We start from the raw sequence: 21,266 nt of genomic DNA, 5'->3' as shown, positions 1-21,266 counted from the left end.
GGGCGCGTTGTCATGGTGCAGAACCCAGTAGTTGTTACCCCACAGATCTGAACGTTTGGGCCTAATGCTTTCACGTAACCGCTTTGACCAAGAGGAACAAATTTCTTATGGATAATGCCTTTGATGTCGAAAAAAACAATCATCGTGGACTTCATGTTGCCGTGAACTTGGCGTACTTTTTTTAGCCGCGGTGAACTTGGCGACTTCCACTGCGACGACGGCTCCTTAGTTTCAGGGTCATACCCGTACACCCATGTCTCATCACCGGTTATGATGTTCGAGATGAAGTTAGCGTCATCTCTTGCTGAATTTTTCAATTCGCTACAGACAGTTACGCGATTTTGTTTCTGGTCGCTGTTCGACAGTCTCTGTACTAATTTTGCAGCGATGCGTCTCATGTTCAAATTGCCCGACAAGATGCGTTGCACGGACCCGTTTGACGTTTGTAAGATTGCACAAACATCATGGATTGTTTTTCTACGATCTGCAACAATAGCCTCTCGCACTTTCGCGATGTTTTCCGGTGTTGCGCTTGTTGATGGTCTTCCTGAATGATCATCGTCATCGACTGTCGTTCGCCATCTTTGAATTGTTTGTACTGCAAAAAAGTTTTAATTTTATTCATCGCATTATTACCAAACGCTCCCACAAGCATGGGTTTCTGCACCGGTTTTTTTATGCATGAAGCAAAATTTGATGCGGGTTCATTGCCGTTTAAAATCTGCCATTTAGAACTTCGCCGAAGCAGTAAAACCCAATGTTATTTTACCGCACGAAAGTTAACAATGCAGCCTCTCACCATCGCAGCTGTTGGTTACTGATTCACAAAGAGAGCCACTCTTTGAAAGGTGGCAGCAGGTCGGACCAGTAATGGTTCGTGCGCGAAACTCAAATTGCCCGAACTTTTGGGTAACATATATATATATATATATATATATTACAATATAAAACATAGTTACAGCCTGAAACAGTTAGAAATTTTAATTAAAGAGGCCTATCTATGTATTTCTTGGTAGTGTGTTGTGTGTGTGTAGGTCAAAGTAAATTGATTTTTTTTTCAGTGGTGTATTGAATTACATATTGAAATTTGTATTTGAAATATTTTTTTACTATCAATTTGTTTATTTCTATGATTAAAAAGTTATTTATTTTTAAACTTGATTGTTTTGTGTAGTTTACTAAGATTTTGAGTAAGATTATTTTGGAAATGTGTTTGTTTTTGTAATATTTTGAATTTTTTTTTATTATTAATGAAGTGTTTTCTTTGTGTATGTATATATATATATTTATTTATATATACCTTTTCAGTATTTGTCTATCTTTTTCTTTTCTTTGCGGTATTTTTAATTATTTTTAGTTCTAAAAGCATAAATACTGTATTCACTTTATCATAAATTTTATTTTCGCTTAAATAATAAAGCGATTGTATGTATTTCCTTTTTTTTTTGTAATTGTGATATAACAATCTTACTATTATTATCTTAGCGGTTTAAATAATTAATTTTAATGAATTATACAGAAACGTTCCCAAAGCAGTGGAAAGAATTTCAGGACATTTTTCTACCGGTAAAAAATAAAAAAAGGATTGTATAAATGTGGATTCAGAAACTCTTCATTTTCATATTATAGCTTGTGAACATTTCTGTCCTGATTTTGCTTAAAGAGTAAACTGAAACCTTATTGAAGTTCTGAGAACTTAAATTAAGGATAAATTTCACGGTTTCAAACAGTACCCGCAACTTTGTTTCTAGTAAATTTTATAAAAGCTCTTGTAAAACACAGTTTTTTAGTTTTAATATTTAATTACCGTTAACCTAAAATTTTGTTAAAATAATTTAAGAGAGTTTTAATTCTGAGAAAATCAGTTAATGTTAAATTAACGTGAAGAGTTTAAGAAGTTTGACTTTTATTAAAAAAACAAGACAGATTGTAATGTAATAAAAAATTACTGTACTATTACAAGACTCATTTCAATAATTGAAAATATGTTGAAACAAAAAATAATTATTAAAAATATATAAATAAATAAAATGTTTTGTAACTTACTATTACAATAATTGTTCAAAATATTCTCTTTCACTATTTACACAATATTCTACTCTGTTTAAAATTCCTGTAATATATCAGGATTGCTTTTTATAATTTGAACTGTGTTGAAAATTATTCTTTTATGATTAAATTTTGTTATACATACTAATGATTTCATACGACCCCCGCAAATTAATGTTAGGACAGTGACTTAGGAGACCGATTAATTGGTTCACCTTGCCCGATCGGTTGTTGGTAAATCTTATATTCAAATAACTCCCAACTTCTTGACAAAAATGATGGGAAGCCTTTTCATGTTGATCATTTTATGTTAAAACGCTTTTGAGTTATCATTGCTCGGAATAAACTTATAACAAAAGAAAAAACTAAGTATTAAAAATTTAAACTTACTATAAATAACACAGATAGAATATCGCAAAAAAAAACTTACGATTAATATTTCAGTTTGAATTTAACAATAAGCTAAATTTATTTAAAAAGAAACACAAAAATATAAAATTTAACAAAGTCCAAGCGGGTTGTAAGGGCCCCTTCTCGCATAACAGAATGAAAAACTAATGTAAAAATTATAACGATTGAAAGAAAAAACAGCTGCATTAAAAAAACTCTTCCCGGTACAAAATATGTATGATTTTACAAAAATATTAAATTTTACGTGTAATACTAAGACGTTGTAAAAATAGAAACATCCAGTCTAAAACCTCCTTATCTTTGCCCAAAATTTGACAAATGTTTCTGGGTAATTTAAATTTACGATGCAAGGCCACATAACGTACAATCCATAAAGATGTGTCACACAGTTAAGCGGCGACTGCATCGTACACATAACGGTGCATTTTCTGCTGACATGAGATACCTGTGAGTGATTTTATGTCCTAACCGTTTGTCTCGGTAATGGAACGTCTTCTAAAAGAGTAATGGAAAATTATATTGTAAGAAACAGAAGTACATATTCCTCTGAAGCGATCATAAAAAAAAATAAATAAATGGTCCATTAATCTGCTCATCAATAATACTATATCACACATTATTATAAAACTTCTGTCGGTAATTACTTTTTACAGTAAAAAGTAATACGGTTATTGAAACTCCAGTGATTATTTCATAGATAATTAAGCGTATTATTATTTTTTTTTTTTTGTAAAAATTGGTTTTAGTAAATGAGATAGAAATTACTTTATAATGGCTGTCTTGAAGTTAGTGAGGAAATTTAGATGCAAAAACTCCTGACTAAAAGTCTAATTCATTTTCAGTTGATGTTAGAGATTTTCTCAGAATTAAATTCTCTATAAATTTTGGTGCAAAATTTTACTTGTTTACCAGTAATTTAATAATGTTATTGTACTTTAAAATAAAAAAGTTGTGCTTTGTGACAGCAGTTTTTCGTTTTAAAATGATTTTCAAAAAAATTATAGTTGGAACTTGTTTTATTTAATTTTTCAGTTCAATACCATATAAAACTATCTAATTTAACTCTTGATTCAAGTTTTAAGAATTTTAGCAAGGCTTTATTTTATCCTTAGAGCAGAAATCTGAATGAAATCTTTTGTTAGCTTTAACCCAAAAAGTTTCCAGACCTATTTTTATATGATCCTTTTTTTCTACTCTTTTTGTAGAAGGTGTCATGAATTCTTTGCATTTTACTTGTGAGAAACTGCTATATATATATATATATATCTGCTATCTCTCCCTCACTCTCATCTCTAGGGCTCCTCTGTCTCTCCCCCTCTCTTCACTCTCCCACTCAACACTCCCCTACCCCTCTCTCATATATATATATATATAAGAGAGAGAGATAAATAATATGTATATTGGACGTAGATGATATTTATGAAATTAAGTTTAATATTATAGTATCTAAATTTATAAAAGTCGAAGTACAGTGTAGATTATGAAAGACAAATTTTATTTTCCGATTGAGTCAAACATAAATGTGTTGAACTGAAGTGTAATAGAATTAGATAGAAAGAGTAAGAGAAAATCATAATGTAAGTCGGCAACGTCATGTGAAATAACTTAAGTGCTCTAATGGAACATGATGGATGATTGAGCTTTGAGAAGGTACAGATGAATCTTAACATGAATAAGACAGGCCCTTAAATATTTATAATGAAAATTGCCGTTTGCAGAAATACATTCGCATCAAATGATAATTATTGAGGAGAGTGAGAGGCTCGAGTTTAGCTAAGTCTTAAATCTTAAATCTTGGGGCTTATTATATAGCCCCTGTACAGAAATTGAACTCGACCAATCACCTCAAAAGCAGTATCCTTACCAGATACAAAGATACATCGCTCTTTAGATTCTGGTATCTTCAGCATGGAAAACCTGGTAGAGTTAGACCTGCACCCCCTTAATTGATATTGGAGAAGGAATCTATTGGTATAGACAATCTTGCCCGGCACCAAAAAATAAACCAAAAAAATAAAAACTAATTATACAAGGAAATTTTACAATATACTAGATATGTTCATTATTTTTTTCTAATTTATTTTTTAAAACAAAGTAGAAGTTTGAAATTAAATTGTTAAAGAAAGCAATTTCTTCTGCTAATGTGTGCAGTCACAGTTCGTAAGTCGCAGAATCTAACTTCTGAAAATTTGTTTCCATTGTAAACAGTGAATAAACTTCTTTGGGTTTTAGGTTCATATTATTATATGAAATCAATAAATTTAATGGATTAGCACATTTAATTTAATTAAAGATTTTCACAATTGTTAAAGTGATTAAAAGCACAAGAAACTTTGTGAAAACATGCTTATGCTCCTATTTATTATAATTGTAATTTTATTTTCAGCGATTGTCTAAATTTTTATATTGCAAACTATTTTAAATTGCAGTGTTTCTTTTTTCATCAGGAGCTTTCTTATGTTTTATTAATTTGAGAAAAACTGTATGTATTTTCAACATCCAGCTTTCTGCTAGTTTTGTATCGTGTTCATACTGTTAAAGCTTCCGGTGTATCTAGGACAGTTGTGTGTTATAAGAGCAAATTGTGTTGTTACATCTTGTTTTGAAATATTTTTATTAATAAATAACCATTTTATGTTATTTTAATTCACAAACAAAATCTGTTATACTTTATTTGACATCATAAGATTTTATAAAAATACAGAAATTGATTTTTAATATATGTGCAGGTTAAGTAAAACGCATAACATTTTAAATACTGTTAAAATGAACAAACATAACTACTTAATGAAACATTCTAATTAGATTAAAGAAAATCTTTTATCGTCTAAAGATTTTTAAACAAAATTATTTTTTTATGTTATAAAATTTTAATTACAAAACGTTATATAAGTTTGAAATGATAATTTTTTTACATGTCCTTTAAATAGTGTGATGTGTATACCGTTTTAGAAGTTAGTTTGTTGTTTCACTCACAGGTAGTCACACTGTAACTGTTTTTGTAAGTTATATCTACTAATTGTTTATCCGGTATATTTGTGGTATACGCTATTCTGTTTTATTATTCATCTTTCTCTTTCTGTTTATCAGTGTCCTTTTCCTGCCCTCTCTTCCCCCTGACCAATAAAATATAAATATTTTATTTTTTATTCTTTTGTGTCTAATCACATTGAAGTGTATACTTGTTTTTTTTTTTGTGATTTGTAATATGTTTTTGATGCTGTGATTTTTTTAAATTAAGTTTACTTACTTTGCAGTCACATTAGTCTTACAAGTGGGTATTAATTATATTAATTTCTTGTGTTATAATTATGCCTGTGAAGAATCTTCAGGTTAAAATAAGGTTTATTGTTTACTAGTTTTTTAATAGTTAATTTAATCTCGGAAAAAAATTGTTACTAGTTTGTAAATTAAAATTTTCATCATTAAATTACTTACAAAATAGAATATTTTAATTACACGATACTTTAAACTGTATTTTACATTACTTAAAATTAAAAATGTAAATGATGTGCAAAAGATTTATCTTATTGAAACTTAAGTAAAAACTAATTTTTTGTGATTTTCTAAAACAAATGTTGTATGTCTACCCGTTGAAAGTTTTATAGCTTAATTAAAAAGAAAATAATAGTAATGATTATAAATGAATAAGGAAATTATGTAAAAAGTATCTACAAGAGAGATGTGTGTATATAAACTTAAAAAATTTCTATCGGTAAAATGTGTTAACTTATATTAAAAATTATTTATATAGGTTGGTAATATAATTTTTCATAAAAAAAATTTATTTAAGGTATCTAGAAAAAACTTACTGTAGAAGAATTTGTTTCCCCTACAAAATACTAAAGACCTGTTAATTTGGTGAAGAGTAATGCTTGAACATGCATTAAAAAAAAAAAAAATGTACATATGCTGGGTTTTGTATTGTGAAATAAATAAATAAATTTTGTATTGTGAAATAAAACTCAGTCTTTTTTTATACCTATTATGAACTTTAATCAATTACATATTTTCCATTTTGCCATCTTTCTAGTAACTTCATGATTCCACACTCATAGAGCATGAGATTCTCATCCTTATCAGAAAAAAACTAAACTGAGTGAGATTTCAGGTCGCATCAACATTAGTGAAAGTTTTACTATTCAGAGTTTTTGCAAATATGAATCTGATGGTGCAAAATCAGGGCTGTACGGGGGAGATGAGACGATCACTTACTGACCGAGCACCAATAATTTTCCATGAGTTACCAAAGATGGGTGAGACCTTGCATCGTCTTTGTGAAATATCCATTCCTTTGCAATTTGGTAGTTCTGGCTGTTTTTCTTTTTATTGCTTTCTCCAGTTTTATTAGTTGTTGACAGTAAACAACTGAATTGATTCCTTGAAGCAGCTCAAAATACACAACAAACACTTTGTAATCCCACTGGCACGATGTTTTTTTAATGTGATTCAGCTTTGATGTGGTTCATCACGCTTGGACCGTGATTGTTTGTGATTGGTGTTACTATAGACTATTCCTTTATCATCACCAGTGATGATTTGTTTCAAAAAAAAGGTTTGACTTCATCGTGAAGGTCTCGGTGAACCTCTCGATTTGTGCGGATTCCAAACATCAAGGCAAACAAGTCCAAGACATTCAGTGTAATTTTCAATCATTGTGTGCGATACATTTAACCTTTCTGTGATCGCTTGCACAGTTAAAATGTTAATCTGATTCAAATATGGCATTTATTTGGTCTTCATTGACTTAAGTAGATCGACCAGAATGACGGTCATTTTTGAGTGAAAAATCTCCTGAATGGAATTTTTTGATATGTGCTTCTTTTAAGTGATCAATACCATAAACGTCATGAATCTCTTTGTGAGCCTCAGCAGTTTTTTTCTTTTATTGAAATAAAAAAGTTGAAAATGTTCCTTTTTTGGACTCATTGACATAAACTAACCGATGTAAAGTTTCACTCGGTTTGCTTCTAAAGCATGATAATAGTGACAGTTATCAAATTCCAAGAGAAAAATTTCACAATATCGATAGAAGTCCTTCAAAACAAACATAAAGCTGAAAACCGGAATTATTTTCTTCCCTCTTTTGTTGGTCTATTAAAAAAAATGGTTTTTGTTTTCGAGCCTGTCTTCTGAGATTAATTTTGAATAGTAAAGTTACTTCATTTGTCGGCATAATTTTTTGTAAACCGAATTAATCTTTATGCACGACATCTTTATTTCATTTGTTTTTTTTTTAAATTGTAAAATATTAAATGACTATTAGATTTACAGTGCAAATATTAGATTTACTGATCAAAACTAAAATATAATGAATGAGAAAAAAATAATCCAGAATTTGAATGGGTAACGAGTGTGCGGATTCTGCTGCTAAAGATACATGTAGCCAACCGTCTTTCTCCACTCGTGTTACAACTACCAATTTCATAAATTCCATTAAAAGTACATTTTGAAGAAGTCTGAAGATTGACCGGATTGCTACAGCAAATAATAAATTCTGACATATAAAAATCACTGTGATGCCAAGGGACTCATCATGCAGGAAAGTTCGCCGAGAGGAAGTAATTCTCTGTTTTGATTGCGTTTAGGACATACCAATGCTACTCATAGACACCTGATGTCAACGGAGAGCACACCATTGTGCGTCTGATGCGACTGCAGTTTGACTGTGCACCATATCCTTGTGGACTGCATATGCTATGCGACCTTACATCGTAACTCTAAATTGCTGAGGGACATATGGCACGTCCTCAAAAATGACAAGAACGTACTAAACCGGGAATTATTACTTCTAAAAAGAATTAATATGCTTAATAAGATTTAACCCTCCAAAATGTTTGTATTATTTTGTTATTTGTATTATTTTCATGTATTATCCTAATTGTTTTGTTTCTTTTACTATTTGAATTTTATTCCTATTATCTTAGTTTTAACCCTATTTTGCTAATATTTTTATATCGGAGAAGTTTTGTTATTATTTTAACTTGGGTGATTGTAACACGAAAGCATTTTTTGCCCCCAAAAAAAGAGAAAATAAGTTGAATGAATGCTTAGTTTTATTTCTGAAATTTAATGAGTTATAAAAAAAAAGTTACGGATTAATTAAAAATAAAAATTTGAAGAAGATAGCCTGATTTTGGTATATGTATCTTTCTTTGTGTGTGTGTGTGTGTGTGTGTGTGTTTTTTTTTCTCTTTATATATTTTATTCAGATCTTATCATGAAAAAGAATATTATTTATCTAATCAATAAATTAATAAGTGCATTTGTTGTTTTGTTGTTTTGTTGCAGGATGTAGTGGTCATCATTTGTTAAACACAGTAGCATTTTAATACATGTATGTATCGTTCACATACTGTACATGTGTAATAGTTAATACATACATGTATATGTTGAAAAGTACCTGTGTAATATTGTTAAATATATTCATTAATTATTGAAGTACACTTTATATATACGTATCGGTTTATTTAATATTATACTGTAAATAAAAATGATGGAAAATCAAGTCGCCGGTAGAAGAAGAACTACTACAAAACACTCGGCTGAGAATCAAGCGCTTGATCAGATTGCCAAAGAGGTATGTAATAAAAAAATATTTTTTTCTTTATTATACTTTCTTTTTTTTTTTTGTTGCTGGTTTAAAAATCTTTGTTCATTAAACTGCTATTACTACAGAGTCATTTATAAGAAAACTTGTCTAAAAAAATAGTGAATCTAATTGGTATGGTGATTTTATTACAGTATGATTTAGTTATTTCTTTCTGATTAGTTGGCGATTTCTGATCGGTATATGTCAAGTAATTTGAAATTAAATAAAGTCTATAAGTTTGTCTTTTACCAGTAAAAAGCAGCATTTCATTATTATTTAAGTTATATAGTTGAACAATTGATGTTTACTTGATAAAATTATTATATAAAATAAAAAAAATCTTGCTCGCCTCATATTTAAAATTTTCTAATTTTAAAACAATTTGCTTTCCAATTATTAGAAGATTTCTTCTGTAAGTTTTATACAGTTAGTTAATTCTAATCTATTCCTTACTCGATTGGAATATCCTGTTACAGTGTCGACAGTCGTGTTCATCTTTAATCTTATGAAATCCCTGTGTATAACCAAATTATATTTTTGACCTATCTTGTGTTGTTTGTTTATATTCTATTTTATCAATTCAATGCGGTTGTAAATCTTTTATCGTTTGGTTCAGCTGAGATTTAGTTTTTTTTTTTTTTTATCTGCTACGTGTAAAATTTGCTTGTAATTGATCTTATATCTACGCTTTATTCTACGAAGCAGTTTGAAAAATTGAATAATGTTGTTCCGTGTAGTGCTTGTTTGTATCGCTTGTATCTAAATAAATCTGCATCAACATTAAAATTTTAGAAAATGGCACATTAAAAAAACCAGAGCTGAACAGATTTCATTTGAAAAATATTAAAATTACAGATGGATTAAATTTGATAAAAATTATATATTAAATCTATAGATCTAAACAGTTCAAATGCATTATTTGATTACAGTATTGTGCAAATTAATCTGAATACAGACTTTATTTAATAAAAAGTAACTTTATTTAGAAAAAAGAAATCATGTACAAAAAAAATTGTATAATTTGCGAATATCTAGTAGTCTCCAATGTTTTTCATATGCTTTTTATTGAAAATCTTATTGCTACTTGTTTTGTACCCAAATTTTCTGTCCAAAATAGAAGTTTTTAGAGATGCTGCAGATCGTATTAATAATTAATTATGAAACAAAATTTGGTCTAGTCTTATCTTCTTTTTTGTAGAAATTGATGGTTCCACTTACTTTAATAAAATTTTCCAGTGTAATAATACATTAAGATATGTAACCATAGTCAGCAAATTATTAAACAATTTTTAAGATTTAATAACATTAGTTCTGACTATACTGCTCAAAAACTGTTTGAAGTAATATCAAATATTCTTTTGCCATCTGAATTTGAGAAAAAATTAATTGGCTAGTGTTATGGTAGAGGAACCATTATGGCTGGCTATTAAAGTCTTCAAATGAAAGTTAATGAATTTTCCCCTTAGGGAGCTTTTATCATTGTTTAGTGCACCATTTAAATTTCATTTTACTGCATAGACTTTTAAAAGAAATGTCTAAATGCCAATTTTTTTCACTATTTATTTTATTCAATGGAATTTCCAGTGTTTTGGTACGTTTACCTACAGATACTTTTTGAATGTAATTGGGTAATGCATTTCAACCCAGGGAAGAAGAAGATGTCTTCTATTTCAAAAGTTTTGGCTTCAGTATTTGAAAACTGGGCTGCTTTAAAAATTTTTTTTATTTCCATTAAAACTGACCAAAATTCATCTGCTGTATGTAAATAACTGTATGACTCCTAGATAACTTAAGTGACTTTGACTTTACTCTTCTTGATTAACTTTATGTGATTTTTTTTTACAGCAGAAATTTTATTTGATGTTTTTCCAAAAAAATCTTCTGATATAAATCTAGTTTCTATAAATATCAAACATACACTTGACCTGGTAATATAAGAATGAAACATTTTTTGATGATTTACGTAATAATGCAAAACAAAAAAACACCTCTTGACATCAAACACGGGGAAAAGAAATATGATTTTTCAACTAATCTGAACCATTACTTAATTAGAAAATTAAAAAACAAACCATTAAAAATTAAAAAACATCTTTTTTAATAAGTATAAAATTTTGTTTTATTCTAGTGATAAAATTCATTGTGCATTTTGAGAATTTACAAAAAAATTAGTTTTGTCAACCTTCAAAATATATCGCATTTAAATCATAATATTTTTTGCAGAAACAATTTCATCCGTACTTTCATCATATTTCATACGTAGGTTTTCTTAAATAATTTTCCAATAATCTTTTTTAAGAAGTATTTTCTGATTGATATCCAGCCAATCCAAGAATTTTGAGATTATAACACTTTTTTTCTAATTTTATACTTCAGAACAATCTATTTTTCTGATCAGTTATTGTATTGATACCAAAGATAGTATTGTTTACTCTAGTATTGTTCATACTTATCTTTAACAAACCAAAAGATGACATCTTTATATCTGATTCTCACACATCTAAGTCTTTTGCCAAATCATTCTTCATATAGTAGAATGTGATAGAGCTCTTATCATACTTTATATGACCTCCGCCGAGATTGTACTTATACCATATTTATTTAAATGGATGTTAACTACCTTTAATTTCTTGTTCACTGAAAAACAATTCGTTTTTACTTGTCTATTATGCTACTACTTGCTGTTGTGTACAACCCAGTTTTGTCTGTATCTGGAGAACAAATATCAGCGTTAGGTCGGAGGGGGTCTGAGTTTTATGTCATTCACCATCTTCTCGGACCAAAGGGCAACTGGTCAATTAACATTAACTGATGAACATTGTTGTCGGTCAGTGTTTTATGAAAAAAATTATTACATATTATCTTGTAAAAATTTTTTATCTAAAAATTTCAGAGAATTCAAAGATAGGTATTATTTTTTCCTGTGAATTTTTTTTGTCTTAAGAAATTTAGAAGAAGTAAATTTACAAACTTATTCAGCAACTAAAAAAAAAGTTTGATTTTTTTATTATACTCGATCGTATCCAGGTTATTTGTAAAAATGCATTTAAAAAATATTAATAATTTTATGCACGTTTTCCATTACTCAGTCAGTTCTGAAAGTACACCGAAGAAAGAAATAGCAAATTATAGGAATAATTTCTCTAAAACTTTTGTTTATGGTTGTTTTTTATTAGATTTTTAGTTTTCAAGATAAAGGAAAAAAAAATTTTTTTCTGAAGCGGGGGATAAAAAAATTTTAAATATTACAATTCAGTTATTTTTTATAATTTACAAAAATAAGAAAGGTCAAAGGGCAGAGAATTTGTAACTTTTAAAGAATAATTTTTAGACACTTGTTTTGGTAAAGTAAGTAGTTTTACTTACAAAATTTATCTTTTACCTCCTTGTTCGCAATCCTCTATAGACCATCTTATTCTGCAGTACCTACATGTGCTAAAAAAGTTAATTTTCTTATTATTTCCTTACTTAGTGTCTACTTTTACTGTAGTACTTTTTAGTTTATTTAAAAATTGTTTGTAACTCTAACAAAGCCATAAATGCTATACAAAAGTGACACCAAGTTATCAATCCGGGATTTGGGAATAGCAAAGGATGGTGGATGTTACTCCAATAATTTTGATAGTAAATTTTAATAAATTGTACATACACAGTTATTAATCTTTCTTATTTTGATTTTTTTAATGAATAGATTGTCTTGCCTGACGATACGTATCTTTTTCTTATTCCTAATCTTGTTTCCCATCTTTGGTTTTGTTGGTGTAGATTCTGATTTGAAATTATACTGTGGATGATGGATTCAATGAAAATGTTTAAACTTATATCAATATGTTAATGTTTTAGCAACTTTGTAAATATACTCAACTTTGCACTTGAGTGCAAAGAGTCTTATAAATATCCTCACTCTTTAATTTCTGAAATAAAACTGTTTGCTTCTGTTATAATTCATTTCAATTCAATAACTGCAGATGGAATTTTTTTTAACAGCTTCTTATTGCTAAAATAGTTTTCAGATAAACGTTAAATTTGATGTGGTTAAAGATAAGTTTATGATTTAATGTATTTGAACTAGAAATTACAGAATCATTTTGCAATTAAGTTTCAGAGCTTAAAAGTTGCACATGCTAAACAAACGCATCAAAATCTGTGTTTTCCCACTTTTTTTATGTAAATGATGTGTTTCATATTGTTTATATAAGTGGATTATAGAGTAAAATAAAATAAAACGACCTATATTTTGTTTTAAAATTTTAATGGATGTCTTTGATTGTTAAGTAAACTATAAAAGTAGATAGATTTAAACTGATTTAAATATAGTAAAACAAAATATGTGGTTCATCTGGTTTGAATTTATTGTTTTCCATTATCAGCATAAATATAGAGAAATGAATGTCTTAAGTGCAATTATAAATTTTTTATTCTTCTTCCCGTTTTCTATAATTAATTTTGGAGTGTATATCAGTGATCTCTAATTCTTTCATTCTCTTCACTATTCCTATCGTATAAACTATAAACTATATAACCGTATAAAATAACCTATTGTGTAACCGTTATAAATTCTGACCTAAATTTAAAATGAAATTAAATTGAGTTATGTAAATTTGTGAATTCATTTGTATTTTATTTTATATTAAACTATTTTGTTATATGAATTTTTTATACGTCGATGGATGATATATTTGTTAAAATTTAAAAGTTAAATTAATAGCAGCATGATTCATTTGTTATTAAATTATTTCTTAAAATAAAATTTTAAGAAACATGACATGCTGAAAAAATGTACTAACGTTTTCTATATAAAGAGAGTTACATTTGTGTGGATACACATACTCACACAGACTTGGACAAATCAGAGAAATAGTGGTGGTATTAGACCTGTGACACCATCAGAAAGTGTCAGTTGTATGCGTGATTTTGTCTTGGCAAGTTGTGTGTAGTGCGTATATATATAAAAAAAACTGATCTTGAAATTTTACAAACCGTGAATTATAAGGAACACAGGTATGAGAATTTAAATAAAAGGCCACTCCATAAGAAACATTCTTGGCTCTACTTATTACTTACTCATCGTTAAATTCTTTAAAGAAAATAACTTTAAAAATATTATTATTAAAATTGTAACATGTTAAAATGGCAAAACTATAAGTAAAACTGTAATTAAAACTAATCTTGGATTGGCCAATTCTTTAGTATCATATGTATTAGTAAGATATTTTCTTAATTTCTGATACAATAGCGGTTCTACGAATGAACCGAAGTAGACAAGTTATGGGACAAAAAATTTTTTGTGTTATTAAATTTGTCATAAGATAATGATTCTGAAACTTACAATTGATAGTTCAATTTTTGAGTATTATTTGCACTTAGTTTGAAAAATAATTTGTGAAACATTGAATTTTCAATTAAATATTTAGCTTATAGCCTACATTAGATAACCTCCCCACCAGGGAGGTGGTTATCTCCACCTCCCCAGAAACCATGCTTTGGTTTTCTTCCTAGAAAGCTATCCATCTAGTATTTTTAAAGCAAAATCTCAAAGAATAACAACCTTTATTTACAAATGTTATCAGTTAAAAAAACAATATAACAGCCTGAACTTGGGAGTTAGTTACGTTATTCAAACTGTAATATCTTATTTCACAGAAACATTATTTTAATAGTTGTGTTTTTTTACTAGTTTTTATAGCGTTCAGAGTTTCCTGATTAACTGCATAATGTTAATATTTATATAAGAAAAAATTATATGTAGTTTTTTCACAGTATTATAATAAAACATTTATTATTGATCATACAATTCAATGACTTTAAAAAAGTCATTGAATCTTAGACTTCTGTTTAAAACATTTATTTCAGTTACTTTAATTATATTTAATATAAACCCTGGTGTATTATAATAAAGTAGTATTTAAGTTATTGAAAATGTAAATTGACTGAATAATACTGGGTTCTAGAAATTGTATGCTTCTATACTACAATAAATTAAAATTTTTTACAAAAATAAAAAGTTTTAAAGAATTTGTTTAAAAAAAAAATGAACTTACTAATGTTGGGATTTGTGAAACAATGTACTAAGACTATGCTGCTTGATAATTTTATTTCCTAAGATAACATAAAACCAGTTACAGTAATTCAACATATAAAAAAATGTTACTAACAGCAATGAATAATTATACGTTATTTATTCGTTATGAAACAAGCTATTTATATATAGATAGCTATATAATAAAATAAATAAATAATAAATTCATAAAGAACATATAAAACATACTCTTTTGCTTAGTGAATATTTGATTCAAACACCTATTATTAAACTACTTGAAACTTGTAGAACCATATATTTAGCTACTTGAACTTTGATATTTGCATATCAGAATTTTACAAATCATCTTATTAATACATATACTAATATGGAATTGGCCAATCCAAAATTAATTCTAGTTATAATTTTGAACATAATTTATCATTATAACAAGTAACATTTTTAATAGTTCTTTATTAAATAGTTGATGAATTAGTAATATTGTAATGGATCCATTGAAATATTTTTGCGGAGAGGCCTTTAATAATCGTTTCTCATACCTGTATCCAGAATAAAACATAAATTCCAAACCTCCTGAAGGAGGGGTCTCCCAGTCTAACCTTACCACCATTCCTGAGAATTAGTTTATGTGAGTGCGTGTACACACACTAACGTAACACTTTCTGTGGGAAACGTTTGTTCCCATTGTGAGCATGATGTCATACTGTGATAAAATTTTATTTTTAGCAAGAATGTATGATAAGAATTGAATTACGCCATAATTATCCATAACCAGTCTTCTCTGAATAAATCCATTTAACCTCGCATTTTTAAAATCATCCGTCGACATAATACAAAATTTATAAAATAAAAAGTACATAATACAAATAAAATAATCAACTTAATTAAGCCCTGTGAGACTATTTTAGTCAAAATTTATAATGGTTACAAAATATATTACTTATTTTTTATTGCACATAAGTGTATGATAATTTAATTTTGATAACCTAATGATGTCCTTACATTTACCCAATTGTTCTTAAGCTATGCATCTTCATGAATCTGTAGTTATGTTTTTTAAATTCATTGATATGGTGGCATATTAAATTATGCCTTTTTATTGGCACAACTTATTTAATTATTTCTCGCTTGTTACTTGTATCAAATTTTATATATATTTTTATATGAAATTTTGTTAGTATTATGAAATTTACAAATTGTCATTTAATTACATTTTTTATTAATTTATATGATTTATTATACTGTATTGCATACCCTATTTTTTCATAAACTTTTAAAATCACTTTTTGCAGTACACTAACAACTTTTTTGAACTATATTGATAATGTTTGTTCTTATTATTTAATAAGAACAGTTCATGTCATTTAAATTAATATTATTTGTGATTGTGTGACTTTATATTTGGTATGAATATTGTCTCATATGCTGTCATCAATTTCCATGCCAAGTTTAGAGAGCTAGAATAGTTGTTTATATTATTTATTCTTTTTTTTTTTATTTCACTGCACATATCACTTTACAGTGAATGCTGTGGAATCAGTTTATTCTCAACAAATGTTTCAACATTACCAAGTTGGTGAAATCACTTCAATAAATGTTAAATGAAATTATTGGAAAACAGTGAATGAAATGCAATAAAAAGATTTTTATTAATATTGAATTTTTAAAATAAATTAAGTGACTGGTAACACATAGTACGAGTATCAAGTTGGTGGGACCACTCTAAATAAATACTTAGAATAAAGTTATTAAACTCTAATTTCTGTAAAAATAGGCGTTTTTTTTTTTTTTTTGCTATAAATTAATAATCTAATTAATAGTTTTAAGACTACAATTTTATTAGATTTCTTAAGAACAAGTATGAAGGTGGTAATTGAAATTTTACAATATCTAGTTAAAATTTTATTATAGAAAAGTAACTTAAATAGAACTTTTGCTTGTGTAACTCAACATCAAATTAATTAGATCTAAAAAAAAAATCACAATTTATTAAAAGATAGAAATTGGGCTTATTTTGTTGTGAGGTATCTGTGTATGTATTCCAACTTAAGTCGGAATAACGTAGCTTACGTTATGGTAAGTTTTTTAAAAATTGGTAAAGATTCGCTAAATCTGTTTTATGAGAAATCATTCTTATTACGTATTTTTGTGCTACCAATAATGCATTTATATTAGAATAATTCATACCTCCCCAACAAGTTATACATACCATACATTAATCTCGATTCTAACAAGGAATGGTACAACATCTTTAGTAAGTTTTTTGTACAAAAATTCTCCAAGAAATAAAATTTACACATATTTAATTCTGTTTATTTTGTTTATCTTATATGTTCCTTGCAAAACAGATATATATATATAAAATTACTCCCAGATACTTAACTGTATTTACTTGCAGTATAGCTTGGTATGTACAATTTACGTTTATATTACATTTTAAATTGTGATTAGACATTTTAATTGAAAAATTATATAATATGTATTCATTAAATTTAAATTTAAGTAGTTTTTCATTAACCACTACTTAATTTTCATAAGGTCTTCTTCAATGTTTTTCTTTATTTCATATATCAGCTTCATAATCTAATGATCTGTTACCAGCAAATGTTGTCACTGTACCATTAAATTTTCCATTACATAAATCATTTATGTTTATAATAAATAAAATAGTTCCAAGTACAGAGCGCTGCAGGATACTGTACTTAAACAGTACCTTGAGAACTCATTTTTTCTCTTATCTTGAGCTGTTGAGATCTTCCCCTTAAATATATCTTGAACTATTTATTGTATTGACCTCTTATTCCTGGTTTCCTAGTTTGTAAAGCAAAATATTTTGATCAACAACATCAAACACTCTTTTCAAATTCAAGAACAAACCTGCTACTTGTTGACCTTTGTTTTTACCTTCTATTATATTGGACATAAAATTTAAAAGGGTATCTTCAGTATTTTTTCCTTTGTGAGACCATATTGATTTTTATTTAAAAATTTTGTTTTTGTAGGAATCTGTTTTTATAATTTTTTCTAGAATTTTTTGAGACGCAGATAATAATGATTTATGTCAGTATGGCAGTATTTATTAACGTTTTATCAGAATGCATGTCACTTGTTTGTATTTCTTTCTTAATCTCCTCCACTATAGTTAAAAAGTAATTATTAAATTCCTCCACAATTAAGCATTTGTCTCATTTAACATCTTCATCAATAAGTTTTAATGATTCTATTTCACTATTTTTAGCTCCAGCTATTCCTAATAAATGATCTATGCACATCCATTATTCTGTATTATTTTTGGTTCTTGAAAGTAAGATCACTGAAATATTTATCTTTAGTGATTTCTGAATCGATTTGTAATTTATCTTTATATTTTACATAACATTTTTGATATTTATGTTGTTTGGATGCAGTTTTGTTTTTTTTATACAATGTATTTCTTTTTTCAATTCTACATACTAGATTAACATTTATTCATGACTTTAAGGGATTATCTTTAGTTTTACATGTATATATGTTTTTTACTGAGTTGAAACACTCATTGTCCACATCTTCAGATTTGAAGACGATACTCCAGTTTATAGAATTAAGTTTTTCTTTTAGCTTATCAATATTCATGTAAACTTTACTAACATTATCCTTAATTTTATTACATGTTAGACTAAAATTATGAATACTGTGATCGATGAATGATCTGTAGTGTCTTTATCAAGAATTTCAAAATCATAATTTTCAGAACTTATTGTTTCCTTATGGTACTAATATTGTCTATACATGTACTAGATATAAGTCTTGTAGGACTGTTCATTATAAAACTAAAACCATGACCTTGCAGTAGAAGTAAATAAATAGCAGTTGTTGCATTATCGATCATACTAATTATATTTATATCACCGGTGTAAATTGCATTCTCATATTCAGTTGCTTGCAAATAATTCTCTAATTCCTGTAAATAGATATCTTTTGACACCAAATTAAATATGTAGAAAGCAGTTAGATTAAAATTAAAATTGTTTTACTCAATTTCAATTTGTATACCATGTGTGGTATTTAAAATTTATTTTAGAATAATCAATACAATGTTGCCCTCTATTCCTTTTTAATATACACAATAACTCCTCCTGTTCTATAACCAGAATTACTGTTAGAGAAACAGTTACAATTATCTATTTGATATTTAAATAATTCTTCCTCAAAAACCAATATTTCAGTCAGTACTATTATTTCATGCATTTTTCCTTGTAATAATAGCTCTTGTAGAAACAACAAAAGTTTCTTACACAAACTTCTATTATTTTGTAAAACTATACATAATTTTTTTTTGTACCATATCATCTGATTATAAACTATCATAAACATAAACTTAAAAAAATATGAAGATGCATCCCAGCTACACTAAATGATCTACATCAGAAATATATTTAAGTACAATGACTGGCTTCAATATTTTTTGTGATTATAATAAATCATTGTTTTCTTGTTTTCATTTTCTACTTTTCAGCCTACTAGAAGTCAGGATGTTAGCTGATCATATCTTCTCTTTCTCTCCTAGCTCTACCAATCCTTCTATTTTCTTATCCAATATTTTCCATTTTCCCCCATCTTCTCGGTCCTTTTGAGTCTGTTAAAGGAGCTGATGGATCTGGGTGCTGCCTGTTGGAATTTGCACCTGGTTGGTGGGCTTCCTGCAATCGGATATGTGGAATAACCCACCTCTCCCTACTGCATTTCAGTTATGAAAACTGCCTCTACCCTCAGTCCCTCACTTATATCATATGACTCCTATTTCCCTCACTTTTTCTTAATTTCTCCCTTTTTGATCCTCCTCCCTACTGTTTCATCCTGTTTACTTCCTCCCATCTTTCTCCTTCACTTTGGATTGAAACTGTTTGCTTCTCCTTCCCTACCCTGGCATTTGTGTCCCTTAAGGAGATCTTTTGGGAAATATAAAAAAATTTATAAATGTGTAAGGCAATTGCATGCTCAGCTCCTGGATAGTAATCCCACTAGAAATTCCAGTAAAAAGTTCATTGGACCTAAACTAAAATCTGCCAGTGTACAGTCAGGCACCTTACTATCAGGTACAAAGCAGCTGCTAATATATAACTAACAGAGCTATCTACATTGATTTATTAAATGTTGATAGATCTGTAAAGAATGGCAAACTTTATACATGAATCAACAACTATAATTTTTTTTTAAGTACCAAAAATAATAATAATAATGTATAGCAAATTAAATATATTAACTAACAAAAAACTAAGCAGGTTAGTAACTGGAGTATGAAGTAGATCCATGTACATTTACAAATCATAGTATGTGGTGAGTGGAAACGATGGGAGGGTAATTGAAAAAAAAGACGAGACTGTTGTTGGGCATAGGATGGTTGCTAGGAAAGTGAGAGCTAAGAATACAGTATTTCAAGGTCTGTGATAGTACAAATAGAAACATACTGTTATTGTCTAAAAACATTTTTGAATGTCTTCTTTAGATATGATTGGTAAAATTGTATTTATAGTATAAATCTTGTATTACAGATGATTCAAACCAATAATCCCAGACTGTACTTTTCGTTTCTGCAGTAAAGCATTGATGTGAAGATAAGCAGTTACAATGTGTTTGTATATCATGCAGTTGCACTAAACTAAATAAATTATTAAATCGGTTATTTGAAACCTATAATCTGTTTCATTGAGTGAATTATTAAATTATTATTGTTATTCTGATGAGAAGATGTTTAATTTGACTGGTTTGTCATCTGTCTATGTGCATTAATTTTTTGTTTTCTTAAAACTACATTTAATTTGCAATACACATGCTATTTTTTTTAATCCTTTGCTGTAATGTTAAGGGTAAAGTAAATAACTGAAAAGAAAATAAACATACTTTTGTTAGCAAAGTAAATCATAGTTACACACTTATTTCATAAAAAATTCATAAAAAACTTAATTTTTCTTTGTCTGCAATCATCGTATTTTAACTATGATAAGAACATTCCTTATAAAAAATTATTTTTTTTAACTTTCCTGTTGTCAGTTTCGTATTGTCAGTTCCAGTTTTATATTGCTTTCATTTTTTCCCTCTGGGTGGAAAATTGTTTTTGTGATAATAATTTTCCACCAGTCCATTTTTCATTTGATGGAATTTTCAGTCTCACCAGCCATCATCAACTCTGAAAGC

This window comes from Lycorma delicatula, chromosome 5 (assembly GCF_047948215.1).
Source record: "Lycorma delicatula isolate Av1 chromosome 5, ASM4794821v1, whole genome shotgun sequence".
Taxonomy (NCBI): Eukaryota; Metazoa; Arthropoda; class Insecta; order Hemiptera; family Fulgoridae; genus Lycorma; species Lycorma delicatula.
The sequence above is the reverse complement of the archived record's forward strand: the minus strand, read 5'-3'. Positions refer to the sequence as shown.